The following is a 370-nucleotide window of genomic DNA, read 5'->3' as shown; positions in this document are numbered from 1 at the left end:
CTGATGTACGAAGGGCTATATAAATACATTTGATTTGATTTGACTGGCAATGTGTCAACATGAACGTTGAAACAGTCACTCCGCCAGGCCACATGTGATCTCTAGTTCTCTTTATCATTTCCCTGTTTCTCTAGTTCTCTCTCTGTCTCTACTACTCTTCTGTGTTGCTCTATTCTCTCTCCTCTCTGTCTCTACTACTCTTCTGTGTTGCTCTATTCTGCTTCTCTCGCTACTAAATGGGGAGTTGGTTTTAAGTATCTTTGGCCGGGCCATGTTGCAGAGAGCGGGGGAAGGGTGGGGAACAGAGAGCGGGGGAAGGGTGGGGAACAAAGTCCAGGGGAAGAGCAACTACAACAGCAGGGGGAGGAGT

The sequence above is a fragment of the Oncorhynchus clarkii genome, unplaced genomic scaffold (genome assembly GCF_045791955.1).
Source record: "Oncorhynchus clarkii lewisi isolate Uvic-CL-2024 unplaced genomic scaffold, UVic_Ocla_1.0 unplaced_contig_11943_pilon_pilon, whole genome shotgun sequence".
In the NCBI taxonomy this organism is placed as follows: Eukaryota; Metazoa; Chordata; class Actinopteri; order Salmoniformes; family Salmonidae; genus Oncorhynchus; species Oncorhynchus clarkii.
The sequence above is the reverse complement of the archived record's forward strand: the minus strand, read 5'-3'. Positions refer to the sequence as shown.